This window comes from Akebia trifoliata, chromosome 16, assembly GCF_017979445.1.
Source record: "Akebia trifoliata isolate Shusen 1 chromosome 16, ASM1797944v1, whole genome shotgun sequence".
Taxonomy (NCBI): domain Eukaryota; kingdom Viridiplantae; phylum Streptophyta; class Magnoliopsida; order Ranunculales; family Lardizabalaceae; genus Akebia; species Akebia trifoliata.
The window spans coordinates 19,585,413-19,603,021 of record NC_141390.1 but is presented as its reverse complement, the minus strand read 5'-3'; the positions used below and the strand labels follow the sequence as shown (position 1 = coordinate 19,603,021).

The 17,609-nt window shown below is 35.5% G+C and overlaps 1 long non-coding RNA gene across 4 annotated transcripts; it reads left to right on the top strand.

Annotated features, from left to right (window-relative positions):
• The first annotated feature begins 1,825 nt into the window (after positions 1-1,825).
• On the top strand, positions 1,826-15,629 carry LOC147382743 (uncharacterized). Of its 4 annotated transcripts, XR_015173643.1 has the most exons (8): positions 1,826-2,224; positions 2,399-3,083; positions 11,773-12,092; positions 12,179-12,454; positions 12,666-12,773; positions 12,855-13,040; positions 14,191-14,358; positions 14,597-15,629. It is a non-coding gene; the product is annotated as an uncharacterized LOC147382743 (long non-coding RNA). The 4 variants fall into 4 exon arrangements; XR_015173645.1 differs by lacking the exon at positions 2,399-3,083 and having other exon boundaries at positions 1,850-2,224; XR_015173642.1 differs by lacking the exon at positions 1,826-2,224 and having other exon boundaries at positions 2,320-3,083; positions 14,597-15,059.
• The last annotated feature ends 1,980 nt before the right edge of the window (positions 15,630-17,609 follow it).

The window sequence follows — 17,609 nt, the reverse complement described above, 5'->3', positions numbered from 1 at the left end:
ATGCATGTGTCGAAAATAAATTTCACGAATCTACCTTGTGATTCGTAGAACAAGATCGCAAATAATTTTATTGATTTTGATAAAAATGAGAGTATAAATCTTAGTATTATCCTTTGATTAACAATCAAGTATAAAAGATAGTAGTGGTGACACACGTCACGTGTGTGTAGATTTCTTCTTTCCGGGTTTCGTGCGTGATTGACTGAGAAGACAACTTTTAATGTTTAGATGGTCGCTTTTAATGCTTGATCTTCTACAGAGGTTTATATAGATTTTCTTCTTTCTAGACTTCACACTCTATCTGTTGAGAATGCTCTTTATGCTTTTGGGGAAAGAGTTTTTGGACTTGTTCTTCACTTGAATCAGAATTCAAGTGTTTCTTGAAGAACTTTGCATCGTTTCTAGAGGAGGACTTGATAGCTTCTTCTCTTCTAAAAGGAGAACTTTTCTCTTCTGAGAGAAAGTGATTATAGATTCTCTTTTCTGAACGCTTAGGCTTTGGTAATAATAGATTTAGGTAAGAGTGATTTTCCAATTATACTCACAACTTAAAGAATTTGGGTAAACTAATTTAAAGGTCGAAATGATTTTTTTCCCAAGTCAGTAGTTATAAAACTCTTAGTGGGTTTGGCCCATGATCAAGTTACTTAATGATTTGACCAACTCATTTGGTGAGTTTTGATCTAATCCGATTTATGGGTGTGTGGGCCCACAACATGATATCTAACACTTGGTCAAAGACGGAATATAAGTCCATGCCATAAAAGGCAATTTTAACAAACAGTCTAATTTAGGTGTAGAGCCATTAATCATTTTATAGGAACCCTTATTTTTATATTTTATAAAAATAAAATTAATTATTTGTAATTTTAAAGGAATTTAAAGATTAATGTAAATTTTTTGTATTTACAAATGCTCACTCAATGACATGTCATCAAATGTAAGTGGTGATTACGTGTCATTGATCACATTGACTGAGGAAAGATATGAAAACACATTTTTTATTTGAATTTTTAGAAAAATCTTTTCTCGAAGGTTTTTTTTTTTTATTTGAATTTTTTTTAATACCACTTGGATGAAGAGGACGAAATTATGTTAACTTTAGAGAAATGGTTTTTTATTTTTATTTAAAAAAAAAAAAAAAATTAATTTTCTAAATGAAATGAGGAGTTTGGTAACCGTCCATTTGGAGAAGTCCAAAAAGATTTTGTTAAGCCTTTTTTGAATCTGGGCTTTTTATGAAATCTAAAGGACTGTGGAGTTGGATTGCATATATGGTGGTCCATAAGAAGACCTTTTTTTGAATATGGGCTTTTTATGAAATCTAAGGACTGTGGGAGTTCGATTACATATGTGGTAATCCATAAGGAGCCAACAACCCAGTCCTCGCGGAAGCAGAGAGAGAGAGAGAGAGAGAGAGTCTACCAGCCGTTGAAGACCCAGTCCTCTGTTTAGATTTCACGATAAAATCGAACATTCCATGTAGAAGATCACGGCCGAAATTGAACTATTAATCTCCTACCCATCCTCACTTTTGTTCTTTGCTTCTCTTCTTCTCCTTTGCTCTTCTCTTTTTAATTTTTTTGTACTGTAACAGGGCTTCACTCCAAACCCGCACGCACACACAATCACACGCACACGCATCGCACAGTAACAGATGTTTTTTTTTTTAAAGAAAGGCTGCCCTCAAACACACAGACGCGCACACAACCACATACGGACACCTCTCTCTCTCTTTTCGCTCTCTTTGTTTTCTCTGTTTTTGTTTTAAATCAAACAAGGAATTTGCCCACACCTTCACACACACACACACACACACACACACAGCCACTCTCTAACTCCCTTTTTAATCATTATTTTTCTTTCTTTTTTACAAAAGAGAAAGAGAACCCCTTGCTTTCTAGAACGTGCATGCATGGCATGCACAGGTGCACGCACACGTTCGCACATCCCACACACGTGCACACACACTCACAAACTCTCTTACCTTTATTTAGGAGTGCAAGAGGGGTGATAGAGGCACGATGCGGCGAATTGCAACTTGCAAACATTGGTAATAGCTCTTCATTAAGGATGTTTTGTGTTGACGAAGATGTTCGATGGTGGTGGCGCCATCGCAGAATGAAGTGACTTCAGAACATCCAACAAACAATAATGGACAAATCGAACAGAAATCCATCATTAATGGTGGTTGTAGCAGCGACAACTACGTACAGAAGCCATGGTAGTGTTCGCTTTGTTTTTTTTTTTTTGTGTAGAACTTCAATAATCTCACTTTTTTTTCGCTCATTTTTTTAGACATTTCATCTGGGTCAACTTCTAAAATGATGAACCACTCCCTAAATTGCAGCAATATGAACACATACATTACTTCTCAATATACATTGTTATGTGCTAGGGTACCGTTATCCTATTCGATGACATTCGAGGAGTTTGTTTTCACCAAAAAGTGATGATGGTAGAGAGGTTAATATCTTGCACCATCAAGATGGACGTGGTATTGCTGGTTGGCATCAACGGGCTACTCATATTTATGCGTGACAACAAGATGGCCGTCACTACGTCAAAATAGAAATATTTGGGTGTCACTGTAGCGGTAAATTCGGCGGCTCTAAGCCGTCATTTATATTTCGTCAGTCCAAAGCCCACATTTAGGCCCACAAAACAACTCGACATACTTGGCCCATCGAATTTATTCTATCGTTTTAACGGCCCATGATACTCTCCCTCTCTCATTCTGATTTTCTATTTTTCATCAACTCTTTCTCTCCTTCGAACTCTCCCTGTAATCTCTCTCGCTCGATCTCTCGAACTCTCGTCTCTCGTCTCTCTATCTCTCTCGAACTCTCGTCTCTCGTCTCTCTGTCTCTCTCGATCTCTCCTCTTTAAGTCTCTTTCGATCTCTCCTCTCTGTCTCTCGATCTCTCGAACTCTCCTTTTTTACGTCTTTCTCGATCTCTCGAACTCTCAATCGATCAATTTATAAAGTTGCTGATTATCTTCTTCGACTTAAGCTCAAATCCAAGAACTTAAGCTCAAATCTTTGATCTTCTTTTCTCAGTCATTTGATTGGTTCAGATTCAGTAAGTATTGTTTTACATTTCTAAACATTTTCTGTAGAAATTATTAAATCTTCATCAAATTTTAAATTATTCTGATTCTTCATCAATTTTCCCTTGTTTTTAAATTTTTTTTTTTACAGTTTGATTGATTTTATTTAATTTTTCTCAATATTTGCTGTAGAAATTGTTAAATTCTCTCCATTTTACATGATTAGTCTGTCGTCTAGCTTTTTTTGAATTTTGATTTTGATTTTTCTTACTTTTGATGTAATCCATTGTTGAAAATTGTGATTCTAATTGTGAACTTGAATGCATTCTTAGTTGAAATGTGTGATGACTATTTCTATTAATTCTTGTTGCAGCTTTGAGATCTTAATTATAACTTATTTTCTTAATACTTGTAAAAATGCTCCTGTAATTAGTTGTACAAATTTTAATTTTTAGCTATATATCTCTTAGCTTTCCTAAAAAAAAGAAACACCTCCAAAAGTCTGTGCAATGGCTTTATGGTGTAGATTTTTTTTTTTAATCGGTAGAAAAAAAAATGTATTGATAAAAGGCCAAAAGACTAGAGTAGAAGGAGAGAGAGATCAATTGAAAGGGAACCTCACAAAGTCCTAACATAGTGAGAAGAACAATTGTTAATTGAGGCTTCCCATATAGTCACAAAATCAAAAACGTGAACCGTTGAATTTGTACTAGATCAAAATCCACTTATATAATAAGCCTTGTTTCTTTAGGACAGTCATTTTAAGATTACTTGGTTTTATGCCATAGAGTATTAGCCTATTATGGAATGAATGAAACAAACAGGAGGATGTTGAAATGGAAAGACTAAGGAGGATGTGGGGGAACCCATGAACCACATACACGACGTGAGGGTGACTTTGGATTGTTGGCGCCTCCCTAATTGGAGCTTATCCTTCATGAGTGAGATTTTGGGGAGCATTTTAGAGTCCTCATGAAACCACATATTTCCATTGGTCCACATGTATGTGTAGTGAAAGGAATCGAGAATTATGAGTGCTAAAGGATATCTCCATTCACAATACAATCGAGAATTTTCACTATGAAAATTTAGCAAATATAATTAAGACCAATATTTTAAGCCCCCCCCCCCCCCCCCCCCCCACCCACACACACACACCCCAAATTCCAATCAATTATTTAAGTTAGTATCTGTTGATCTCGGTCTCAGATCGAGTTCAAATAGTCTTTGGGAGCGGGAGCGGGGAGCAGTGTTAGCGAGGAGTGTGGTCCCATCATATGCATGGGAAATTGTAGCGAAGAGAAAACAATAAAGAGTCCAAATTCAACTACCATGTTTTGCTCTATTTAAAAATTCTCACCTCAAGGAATTGAGGTTTAGAGGTGAAAAGGTAGGGTCCTAGCTCAAGGCTTAAGCCTCTTTTGGTTATTCATAAGAGACTTAGGCCTTACCTAACTGAGGCTTAAGCCTCAAAGCTTGGGTGCAAATTAGACTTAGAGTCATTCCTTGATAGGCTCATTTACAATCAATAAATTATAAAAGGTATATTTTTAGGTATATTTTTTTTTCCCCATTTTTCTATTTCTTTCCCTTGAAAATACCCCTTTTATTATTTTATCTTTTTTCCTTCAATATATTTCATCTTCTGCCTTTCATTTATACTATGAAATCTGACAAGTATAATTCAGGTAAGTTCATCAAGAGGCAGGGCTAGTTGGGCCTCAAAATCCCAGTCCAACCCTGGCCCACCCAATAGCCAGATTACGCCAAAGAAAAATTCACCTATGTACAAACCCAGCCCAATAAGGCTTAATAACACTACGCAAACCCTGTCCACAATGAGTTGACTGGGCCAAACCCTGGCCCATTTGCAGCATTATCTAGAGGTGTTTTGAAGTGACTAAAAATGCTAGAGCACCAAGTGAGCATGAGAGATAGAGAGAGAACTTCATCTATGGGCTATGGGAACCTAACCAAATCTAGGCACACAATAAAGCCTAAACTAAGCCCACTTTTTTAGCCATTTAAAGGCATATAAGAAACCATCTCTTATACTAGCAGCATAGTATTGCTTATGAGAAGCATTGGTTGAACTATGAAGTAAGCTTCACTTAGATCAATCAGCTGGCATTCTGGTCCACAGCCATGAGTTTGCATGTTTCTTTCCTTGCTATTACAATTGGACTGAAACCCAACCTTTCTAAGCTAATGGGTGCTGGATCAATTTCATCTCCTACGTCTTGAATTTTTCTTGGAACTAGACTATTAACATGCCAAAGCCTAGCTGATGCTACTGTTGTTTGAATCATGAGAGAAACATTACTCTCAATGTTGGATCTAAGTTTTTTCCTTGTAAAAAGAGTTTAAGGACCTATTTAGCTGCAGCTTTTAATGCTTTGTAATCCGTTTTAATGTGTAAAATGTGTTTTAATGATAATAATGGAGATGCTTCAAGTTGGTAAAGTCTATGAATGGTAATAACACGAACCTGCGTTCAAGGTCACCCATTGCCTACCAAAAAAATTAGAATGGGCCTGACCAAACTCACAATTCTTCCCATCTTATCCAAAAGCCTTTCAACTAACAATGATGATGATGATGTCAAAGAGACGAGTGGGACTCTCTATTTTCATTATATTAAGGTGTACAAAATGTGCTTAGTTTAAATTAAAGATAACCTAGAGGTGCTGAATGTGACAGGATTTCCTAGGGATTTTGTTTATCATGAGTCATTCAAGTACCCAAATGAACATGGTGGAACAATACAACCCACGATGAACTACCAACAACAATTCGGGTCTCATTAGGCACTTTATCTATCATTTAGCCTCAGTAGAATGCATAACATATTCGCAACATAATTCTTATACAATATTTTTCCCCCCGTCAATCGCTGCTTTTTGTTGGTAGTCTTACTTGCAATAATTGCGATTTTGGAATCTGATGTTACAGTTGTCTGTAATTAAACTTTATTTTTTAGTTTTTTAGTATTTTTTTGAAGCACAGTTTCAGAGCTGTGATACCCATTAAATTTGTTGATAAACACGATGATATTGACAAGTTTTTCAGGTACTTCCTATGGTTCAAATCTTTGTTCTATTTTGGGATCTTTGATCGGGCTTTATCCGAAATATAAAATGCAAGTGATAAGAATCTGATTTTAGTAGATTTGGTTCTTCAAGTATGTCTAAATTAAAAAATAGTTCTGATATGGGTTGATGTCCATCTGAGTTGGATATAGATCCATTCCTATATTTGCTTAGATCAGAATGATATATCATTATGTAGTTAAAAATATGTTATTTTTTCTTCTTACTTATCAGTTGTATGTTTGATGGAGAGGCTCGAAGTTCCAAGCAAAAAGTGGATGTCGAAACTTAGGTTATCAATGGAATACATTAATGGTGTAGTTTCATTTATTAAATACTTAAAAACGAGTAAATAGAATTTTGATTATGATGATCATTATTTTTATCCTTGTGTCAAATGTCGTAATACCTTATCGGGGAGGAAAGATATAGAAACAATCGTAGAACACTTAGTCTGTGATGGTATAGATACTTCTTACACGAGATGGATATTCTATAGAGAACATTAGAGGGGCAGGGATCATGTAACAGTCGGGGTTAATACATCTGCTTGTCAGTGTGATGGAGATATGGTCCCAAGAATGATAGACATGTTGAATGATGCGCTTGAACGTTTTTCCAATGAAGAAAATGGAGTTACTTGCATAGATGAGTGTTTTGATAGAAATGATAACCAAGTTCATGATGATTCAATAAATGATATTCAATATCACCAAATGATCAAAGAAGCGATGCAACCCTTATATCATTCATGTCAAAAAGAGGACACAAAATTGTCAATTATAGTTGAGTTGTTGAGTAAGAAGACTAGACATCAATGGTCTCAGAAGAGTTTTGATAAATTGTTGCAAAGATTAAAAGGATATTGCCACATGATAACTTTTTACCAGAGAGCACCTATTCCGCAAAGAAAATGATCAAGACTTTACGGATGAAATGCGAGATTATTCATGCATGTCCTAATAATTGTATATTGTATTGGAGAAAGAATAAAGGTAGAAATAGTTGTCCAAAATGTGACAAGAGTAGATGGAAATCGGTTAATAAAAAGAAGTCGAGAAAAAAAAATTTACCAGTGAAAATATTGAGGTATTTCCCACAAACGCAAAGGTTGAAACGAATGTATAGTGTGTCATGGATTATAGAGAACATGAAATGGCATTCTAAAGAAAGTTAACAACGAAAAGAGTTTATGTGTCATCCAGTGGATTCATCTTGTTGGAGAGGAGTAGATAGTAAACGAAAAGATTTTGCTGTTGAGCCACGCAATGTTCGATTGGAACTTGCAATAGATAGATTTAATCTATTTGGGATGGAAAACAACTCATACAGTTGTTGGCCTATTATAGTTGTTCTGTATAATTTCCCACCATCTTTATGTATGCGGAAGGAGTTTACGATGTTGACACTTTTGATTCTTGGGAGAAATGGTCCAAGACATGATATTGACGTGTACTTGCAGTCACTAATTGTAGAGCTAAATGAGTTGTAGTCTACAAGAATTGAAACATATGATGCTAGCACTAAACATATGTTTACAATGAGAGCAATTTTGTTATGTGTTATACATGATTTTTCAGCGTACGGTCATTTATCGAGTTGTAAAACAACGGGAACATTTGCATGTCCTGTTTGTAGTGAAAGAACATATTCAATGTGATTAAAACATGGTGAAAAATTTGCTTATATGGGGCACAGAAAAAATTTTAACTAGTCTCAACCATCCTTTCAAAAGTTAGAAATCTCAATTTAATGGGTATGAAGAAAAAGAGAGACAGAATCGTTGTTTGAGCGGAGTTGATCTATTAACCAAGTTGGAAACAATTCATATAGAGTTTGAAAAATTACCAGGTAAGAAAAGAAAAAAAATCTATGAATGATGAGACTCCATGATCGAAGAGATCAATATTTTTTAACTTGCCTTATTAGAAGTGTGGACATGGGATTTTCAATATTTTGAAGCATCCTTCCACTTTGGGGTATTTTGGAGTCGCCACCATTCATTTTTGAAAATGGGTGTGAATGGTCACCCGAATTTGTATTTTTGAAGAAAACATGTCATTTTGACATTTTTGATGACTCTCGTAGGATAAGGTGCATAGTCCAACCTTTGATTCAAGGTAAGGGGGTCCATTTATGGAGTAGGGAAGGTGTTAGGCACTCTACTCCATCCACGTAATGTGGTAACCTCGGATTCGATTTTTTTTTAAATAAAAAAAAAAAGAAAAATAAAATCGAAAAGAAAACTCGATGCGTGCCCTCAAGCATGAGGGACTTTGATGTTGATTTAATCCATTGAGGGCACCCTTATTGAAAAAAGGGGCCCTTGAAGGACTCAAATCATTGTGGTGTGTGTGAAAGTGTAGAGAAAGAGGTGAGTAGAGAAAGGGAGTTGAGAGGGGTGTTCCTTTTGTCAAACCCACCTTGACCTTTCCTTGACTTCTTTTAACTTTCCTTGACTTCTTTTTCCTTGCTTGATTTGTTTGAGAGAAGTTTGAGAGTTGAGAGATGTAAGGTGAGTTAAGAGTTGAGAGTAGTGAGAAGAGAGTTATCTTTTTAGAGGATTTTTTGTCAAATTTTCATTAGTTGTTGTAAGGGGAGAATGGATGGGTTTTTATAGAAGTTGAGGAGTTATTTTAAGGGTAAAGTTGGGTGAAATGATGAGAAGTGGTAGAATGGTGTGGGGTTTAAGAGAAGGGTATGTGTAAATTGATGGGGTTTGAGGGGTATTTGTGTAAGAAGGTTAAATGGGTGAGTTTTGACCCAAATGGTTTGGATCCTACCCAACCCATTTGGGTGGAGTGTTTGGTGAGGTGAGTTTAAGATGGTGGTTGTGATTAAATGGTATTTGATTTTAAGAGAATTGAGGATTTAAGGGGGTGATTGATGATATTTTGGGAGGGTGAGGGAGATGATGACATGTGTCAAAGTGGATGGAAATGAAGGGTTGAGATGAGTTGATGGGAAAGGATGAGTGTTTGATTTAAGAGGATGGGTGTAGGTTTAGGTTGTAGATATGGGTTTTGTAGGGAATGATGGGGGTAGATTAGGAGGAGGTGTAGGTTATAAGTGTTTGACTTGAGAGAATGGATAGAATAGGTTAGGGGAGAGGTGTAGGTTGGAGGTGTGGGTAGATGATATTTAGAGAGAAGTTAATGGAAGATTTAATTATTTAGAGAAAGGTGAGGGGAGTTGGTGGTTGGATGAGGGAGGTGAGGTGGGGAGATGACATGTGTCACACCTTGATGATTGTGGTGATTGGTTGTGATGTTAGATTGGGTTGAGTTGGGTTTGGGTTGAATGATTTGGGCTTGGGTAAAGTGTTTGGTTGGGCTTAGGTTGTTGGTTGAATAGGAATGGATTTGGGTTGGGTTGAATAGGAATGGATTTGGGTTGAGTTGAATAGGCTTGGATAATGGGTTTGGGCTTATGTTGGATTGAGTTGAGTTGGGTTTAGAAGGATGGTAAGGGATTTGGTCCGTGGGCCACGTGAGAAGCCTTGGGCCGTTTATTGAAAATACGTTGTATTTTTGTAGGTTTGGGCCTCGGAGCCCATTTCAATTTTTGCGATTTTTGGGGCATTTTACGTCGAGGGCTCGATCAAATTTGGGTGTCTAGAGGAAGGATTTGCCACTTCGTCACAATCTTGATGTGATGCACATTGAGAAAAATGTGACTGAAAATCTCTTCGCAACAATTATGAAAACGAAGGATAAGACCAAGGATGGTCGTAAAGCTCGATTAGACTTGAAAGAAATGAAGATAAAAAAGAATTTGTGATCGATGAACATTAATGGCAATGAGGTTTTACCAAAAGCTTTTTACGAACTGTCTAATGAGGAAAAAAAAATTAATTTGTAAAAACTTGTGGGATTTGAAAGTTTCTGTCGGATTCAGTTCAAATTGAAAACAAAATGTGAGTTTACAAGAATTTCAATTGAAAATTTTGAAATCACATGATTATCACATACTTATGCAATATTTATTATCGGTGTTGCTAATGCACGCATTGAAGATGAAGAATCAAAATTCGTTGCTTGCTGCTATTCAACAACTCTCGATATTTTTCAATGTCTTATGCTAAAAAAAATCAATCGTATGGAGTTACAAAGTTTTAAAGGACGTATTGTAGAAACAGTGTGTGTATTCGAAAAATATTTTTCACCTTCTTTTTTTGTTTCTATGATACATCTCCTTATGCACTTGGTGGAGGAAACGCTTATGTGCAGACCAGTTAGATATCGATAGATATATCCTTTTGAACGGTATGCGGAGATCAATGAACAATGAATATTTTTATTTGTCTTATCGTTGTCTAATTTATAAAACATTATTAGGATGATGAAGAGTTATAAATGATATGTGGTGAACCAAACATTCACAAAAGGTTCTATCACAGAATGTTATCTTATGGAAGAAGTAATGATGTATGCTATGTATTACATACCCGATGATTTACGTAGAATAGGAAGTTATCAACGAGGCCAATATATGATTATGAATGATGACTGTGAACCTGCCTACCCTATTGATAAGAATGGGAAACGTTATGTTCTGAACAATGTGGAGTACGAGCAAAGTTCGCAAATGGGTACTTCGTTAGCCTGTTGAGAATTCTCAATGGGAAAAGTATGTGGCAACAACTCAAATTTATTTCTATATTATATGAATTTAAATCTCATTAATTCATACTATATTTTATAGGAAATATAATAAATACCTTGAAAGTTTTGCGTCAAGGGCTAATAGTCGAAAGACCAGTTCACAAGTAGAGAAGGAAATGTCATACGCTCATTGGGTTAGAGAACAACTACATGACGATTTCAGCCCCTCAATCACAAAAAGACTTGCTACCGGTCCAAATGCTTCTGCAATTTTATATAACGCATATGCAGTAAATGGGTATGTTTTCTATACAACGAAATATGAAATGAATTTATCAACACAAAACTCTGGGGTGTCAACGAAAACTGTAACTAGTTTTTAGGCAAATGTTAGAGATACAAATTATGTAGATGAAAAAGTTACCTATTATGGTATTGTAAAGAAAATACTTAAGTTGGACTACCTAGATTTTAAAGAGATAGTATTTCATTGTGATTAGGTGTGCATAGAAGATTCAAATGGGTATATGGTTGATTGAGACACAAATTTAAGATATGTTAACATAAAGAGATTGATGAGAAATATAAAAGTAGACGATGAACCGTTTATGTTTGCCTCACAAGCAACTCAAGTTTTTTATTGTAAGGATCAAAGTCGGCCTACGGAAGCTTGGCACATGGTTTTAGAAGCTCCAAAGAGATTGAACAAAGATGTAGACGCTTTTGAAGATCCTCTAGCATTTGCAACAAGTAACGTGAATACTTTATCATTTGTTCTTAAAGAAGATATCATTGAAAATGATGATGAAAACTAACTATATTGATACGTTATGTATATTTTTATGAAAAATAGTGTGTTATTATAGTAATGATATACTTTTATTTCTTTCAAATACAAATTCGTTGTTGATATTGTATAATATTTCTATTTTGGTTGCTATTTAACTCACTATTTGATTTATTGCTTTCATTTTTAATCCTATTGCTTTTAAATATCTATACTATTTTTTTAATGTTATTCTATACAGGCATTATGTCATTGATAGAAGATTTTGATAGCTCGTTGATGGAGAATTCTGACAGCTCGTCGACATCAGATTCTGATAGCTCGACACCCTCAATTTCTACACGAAATAGTCATTAGAGCTTGTCGACATCAGATCCACATTCATCATCTGATTCACGCCTCCATCTGGAATTCAATTCTATGGGACAATGCATTGGGGATAACTCAACAGACTTATCGACCAATATAGGTCGCTATGTGATGGCACACGTGCCACCTTTCTATTCTTATTGGATGAAGGTATCGACGGAGTTGCTTGAACTTATTTGGCATCTTCTCTAGGTAGTTTAAATATTATATTAATTAATTGTAATAATAATAAATATTTTCATTATATAGAATTGATTTATTTGTTCATATTTTGACAGTTCCATTACGATATTTCTGAGGACTACAAGAAGTTCTGCCTACAGAAAGTCGGTCATGCATAGAGAGATTGAAAATATCAATTGGGGAAGGAATATTACAGAGTTGGTAGTACTGATGCAGAGCGAAAGTTGAATAAACCCAAAAATAGATGGATCAAGCAGGATGATTGGGAGAAGTTTGTCGATTTAAAATTGACATCGGTTGACTAAGAAAAGTGTGAAAAAATGAAAAAGCTTCGTAAGAAAAATAAAACTCCACACACAACAGGTAGAAAGGTATAACAAAAAAGACAGAAGAAATGATAAATATTAATCTAATTATTGATGTATTTTTGTTTTCCTTACAAGCAATGGAAATAAGTTAAGATTGTATGGATTTGGGTTGGCCTTAATTTCTTCTTGTTTGTGGGTTGTTTTTTTATGAGAATGTATATATAAAAATAATTTTGATAATGATCAATATTTTGCACATTTTTTGTCTAAACAGAAAAAATATATGACGGATGGTTGGAAGCTCACAAGAACAGAGCTTTTCATCGATAGTCATACAAGGAGTGATGGTAGTGCTATCACTCCTGAGTTGGCCAAATCTCTTGTAAGTGATGTCATTTTTTTGGTCAAATTTTTTATTTATATTATAGGTCCATTATTGAGTTCTTATAAATCTGCTGGCCAGGCATAAAAAGGCAAAGAGAAGTTGGGAAAAAGAAGAGTTGGTCCATGAGAAGCCAGCAACTACTCAAAATCATGATACCTGTGGTAGTCGTAACTCGTAAGACTCTAGGATGGATGGTGTGTCTTGTCAGCATTGTTCATCTTCATGACTGCAGTTCCTTCTTTGAGTTCAGAAGTTCAATCTTTGGTATGTAAATATGTTTCAACTTTATCTTGTTTGATTGTCCTGCAGCTAGTCTCATACACCATTAGATATTTGAAAGAAAATAATTCAATATAGATTGCAAAGATTTTTACTATATTGATATAATCTTTTCTTTTGAATCCAATAACTACTTTCAATTATATTATTGTTTTTATGAAGCTTTGCTTACTATCATTGGCTATTGAACCATCAGGAATGTGGTGGTGGTCGAGACTTGTACTTGTAGACTGGATGTGGTGGTGACTTAGGAGGTGGTGGTGGTAACTTGTACTTGTAGGGTTCCTTAGGTGGTGGTGGTGGTGGAGGAGACTTGTGGACTGGTGGGGGTGGTGGTGGTGGTGATTTGTAATGGTAGGGAGGAGATGGAGGAGGAGGATATTTCTTGGGTAGTGGAGGTGGTGGTGAAGGGTAATGGTAGTTTGCTGTGGTCTCTAATGGAAGACTTAGAGAAATCATTACCAGTCTTTGTCTCTAATCATAATAGACTGCCACTGTCCAGCTGGATTGTATCACTGGTTGGCTGTGAGGGTTCTGTTTATAATTACACATGCTTGAGCTTATCTCATCTGATCATGCAAATCAATCTAATAACTAAACCACCATCAAAACAATTGGCATGGCATATAGTTGGTCCATGTACATGTGAATAGTGATGAAAATCGGACAACTATTGTCCCGTTGAGTTGGGCACACTAACTCACTTTCTTTTGGTCCACCCTTCGGTTGGCCTACACACACCTGTTGAATCAGTCAGCCTAATTGTTGATTTTTAACCATTGGATTTGAGTAATATATATATATTTTAAACCCTTGACAACCATGGGTAAATGATGGCAGTATAACTGATCTGCCTCAACAGTATAGAGAGAGAGTTCCCATTATCTACACCTTACTACAATGTTTCATAATCTACTAATAACAGTCTTAAGCACCATAGCATTGTTTCAGATATCTTTACTTCCTTGATTTGATTAGGCGGCATTTGTTGGGCACAACTTGTAACATTTAACTTTTTAAATTAAATGATCAGCTAGAATGCAGATACTTGGCATTTGTTGGGGATTTCTTTTTAACTTCTTGCTATTCTCAACTTAGAAGTTGTTACCTATTTGTTTTTAATCTTGTATCGCAGGCATGTATTTGGCTGGACACACATTCCCCGATTGGAAGACTGTCCTGTCATGCCAATGGAGCCCATTGGTTTCATTGGATTTTCCACTGATGGGTTCTTGTTCTTGGGTCTGCTGTCAAAAACTTGTTTTCTATTGGAGTTGTTGTCTCTCTCATGGGCTGTGTGTGTGTAAGTTATATTGCAAGACTGTATATTTTAAGTTATAAACACCTAAAATGTTGCTATTTATGATTACATTGTGTCGTGTTTTATATGGTTGTTTTGTATTTGTATGGGGAAAACAGTTGTTTACACAAAACCGTATTCTTGGGTTTCTCTCTTGTTAATTGTTTGTTTCTGCTGTTTTTTTTAGACTTCATTACATTGATGTATGTGAACATGATCTTCATTACATTGTTTTCTCCAGTTTGATGTAGTTCCACCCGATGCAAGAATGTCCATAAGTTCGTGGTGAGGCAGGACTATAAAGAGACACGAAGGCTCACAGCTCTTTCGGATTCTGGTGCTCAAAAGGGAATGCAAATTGATGTATATTGGAATCTAAATTCAACGGAGAAAAAACTCATTGTATATGATTGAACTTGGTTGTTTTAGGTCCATGCCATCAAGAATAACCATAATTTTTTTTTTAGACTTCATTACATTGAACTTGGTTGTTTTAGATTCCTACAGGAATTCTTTCAACATGTGACATTAAAATTTTGGCTTGTAACTTTGACTTATATAAGTATTTTTTTTTTTAAAGTCTTATTATTCTTTGATAATATAAATTGAATGCAAATTGGTGTGGATGGGATGTGAATGGATGGGGATGAGAGTGGATGGGATGTGAATGTCGATGTGGATGGGATATGGATATGAATGTGTGATTTTTTTCGCAGATATAGGTTGAAGACAAGCATTTGGACACGAAAAAAAGAATTTTGATTGGTGTTTAAGATAATTCGACAGTCTTCTTCTATCGAAAATATGATAAGATACCAGATTTGACGGCCTCTAACCATCGAAAATATTCTATTCGACAGCTTATAGCCGTTGAATATATGTTTAACTCCCAGATTCGACAGCTCAAAACCGTCGAATTTATTCAAATTCTATGATTTTCAGCCACCGAATATTTTTTCAACAAGCCTCAACTCGATGGTCCCATTCGACGGTTGAGACTGTCGAATGGATCCATAATTCGACGGTTTTGGGCCGTCGATATTCAAGTATTTTTCACGTAGTGCATTAGGAAGCATCAAATGTCTCAATTGACCAAAGACACTAGTTTGATGGTGGAAAGCCTAAATTTTCTCAAGAGCCAAGTCTACATTCTTTTGAAGTTGTCTCTAAAGATTGAGATTTTACAATCCAAGAGAACCATGTCATTTTGTCTTTGATGGTGTCGCATCTACAATAGCAACTCAAGTGACATCAATTTCAAATTTCTCAGATCCCTCAAGTATTATTTATATTTTCAATTTTGGCAAGGAAGTATAACAAATGCAACTACCAAGAATGTCCTTGTAAGCATCAATGACCATGTGAGGTGCAAACGTCGAGTTGGATAGGCAATAGCTTAGCACTTGAATCACCACCAACAAGCTTTTCGATCAGCTTCTTTATGAGATGAACCACTATCATTTGTTCTACGAGCTGCACGTACACGCCTGTGGATAATGATTATAGTAATAATTTAAGATCATGACATGTGGTAGGGACACAAATCCCAAGAATATTAAAAGATACGCTTGAATCCGAGTCCGAGAGATAACCTTATGAGTCCAATAGATATCGAACGGACACGCAAATCCGAGTCTGAGAGATGTCGAAGGTTCACGTGGATCCGAGTCAGAGAGATATCGAATTAAAGAAGTGGATCTAAAATCAAACCCCGAAATACACGGAGTCAACATGGCGAAAATCTAGGGATTCACCTAGATTTGAGGAGGATGTTACTAAAATACAGTTCTACGAATCTAAACTGAAAAAGGAAGAAAAACATTCTAAGTGATACAATGGATTTGAAGGAAAATAATATTAAGGGAAATCATGCTCAAATCATGGAGGGAATCTCTATAAATAAGAGGGGAGCAGCACACAAAAGGTACACTCTGATTCTGGGAAAAAGGGGAAACTCTACTCATTTTTATAGTAGATAGCCCTTTCTCTAAGACTATCTTTATCATACTGTGTTGGCATATGTCCCATAGCTATCTCTAAGATTGATAAGTTGTAGACACCCCATTTTTGCATCCGCCTGATTAATCAAGGCGTCAACCCGATCGCAAAGGTTCCCAATGATGGATGTCTATTCCAATGCTTTATTTTGTTACCAGATATGTTTCAGAAATCCGGATGAGGTATCTCGAACTGACAAAACTTAGAAACCACGTTACGCTAGGAAAATACTATCCGAGAAACATATAAATCATCATCCTACAAACCAAAAAGAAGCTTCACGATAAAAATCACTAAAAATGACCAAATTACCAAAATACCCCTAACATCAAAACAACCTTAGAGCCTACATTACGCTTAGGAAAATCCGTTCAAATACATAAAACGACAAATCGAAACCAAATAAATCATTTCGCCAATTTTCACAAAATTTGACAAAATTACGAAAGTACCCCTCATAAAATTCACGACCATTTCACACAAAAAATTTCATAAATGACAAAAACCAACATTCCCATTGAATTCCTTACGAAAAACTGATTTCAAAACATCCTGGAACATTGAAAAACGACTTAAAACGTAAAAAATCCTCTCCGAGGGCAAAATGGTAATTTCATAATTTTAATAATTAAAATTTTCGAAATTAATAAATAAATCATTAAATAATGTAAAGTGAAACATTAATAAAATTAATTATAAAATTTAAACAAAAAATTGATCAATCAGGCTTTCAAGAAAAATTCTTGATGGTTCGCAAGATATTTCTTTAATGACCCCTCCATTTGGGGGTCCAAAGAATCAAAGATATAATAGAGGGGGGTTCTCCAAAAATTTAAAGCCAATCAAACAAGACTAAAGTCAAGATATTAAAGTCAATCAAATAAAACTAAAGTCAAAATTAAAGTCAATTAAGTAAGACTAGAGTCAAGTATTAAAGTCAATCTCATAAGACTAAGGTCAAAACCCTAAATCAAAACCCTAATCTAAACTAATCAAGTCAATCTCATAAGACTAAGGTCAAAACCCTAAATCAAAACCCTAATCTAAACTAATCAAGTCAATCTCATAAGACTAAAGTCAAAACCCTAAGTCAAAGTCCTAAAGACTACGTCCATCTCATGAGACCAAAGTTAAAACCCTAATTAAAACTCTAAAAGAAACACTAATCAAACCCTAATGCTTCTAAAAACTTTATAAATAGGAGCCTCCACACCCTATTTTCGTATCAAAGAAAAAACCTTAGAAAAAGTAGGTGA